Source organism: Tiliqua scincoides, chromosome 4, assembly GCF_035046505.1.
Source record: "Tiliqua scincoides isolate rTilSci1 chromosome 4, rTilSci1.hap2, whole genome shotgun sequence".
NCBI classification, from domain to species: Eukaryota; Metazoa; Chordata; class Lepidosauria; order Squamata; family Scincidae; genus Tiliqua; species Tiliqua scincoides.
Genome location: NC_089824.1, coordinates 17666795 through 17667326, shown reverse-complemented (window position 1 = coordinate 17667326; position 532 = coordinate 17666795). Strand labels below are relative to the sequence as shown.

The following is a 532-nucleotide window of genomic DNA, read 5'->3' as shown; positions in this document are numbered from 1 at the left end:
TAAATGATTCAACAAAAATGTTTTGAACGCAGGAGTTTTCAGAACCAGTCTCAGGAATTCCATTTGAGAGAATCTCAGGGACCAGAATGGGAGAAAAGCCTTGGAAGGTCATGGCCAACTAGAGTAGACAGCAACAGCTGGATGGACCAATGATCTGACTCAAATTGGGATGGGGTGGGATGCAACTTATGGGCATATCCACATTGCAATAGCAACTGTTACCCTGCAGATGCCTGATCTCGTCTGATCTCGGAAGCTAAGCAGGGTCAGGCCTGGTTAGTACTTGGAAGGGAGACCTCCTGGGAATACCGGGTGCTGTAGGCTTATACCATAGTCTTTCAAGACTGAAGGTTGCCAACCAACCAATATTTCTAGTTCTTTTCTGCTTTTTTGAGATTTTGTTTGTTTGTTCTTTTATGATATCTCCAGTTCTTCCTAGAGAGTAGATTTCAAAGGATGGCACTGGGGGATTTGTGCTCAATATTCTAACCTTTGGCTTATGGGGGCAAAGCGGGATAATTTTTGACCCCCA

The 532-nt window shown here is 44.2% G+C and overlaps 1 pseudogene; it reads left to right on the top strand.

Moving 5' to 3' along the window:
• The first annotated feature begins 204 nt into the window (after positions 1–204).
• On the top strand, positions 205–324 carry LOC136650762 (5S ribosomal RNA; annotated as a pseudogene).
• The last annotated feature ends 208 nt before the right edge of the window (positions 325–532 follow it).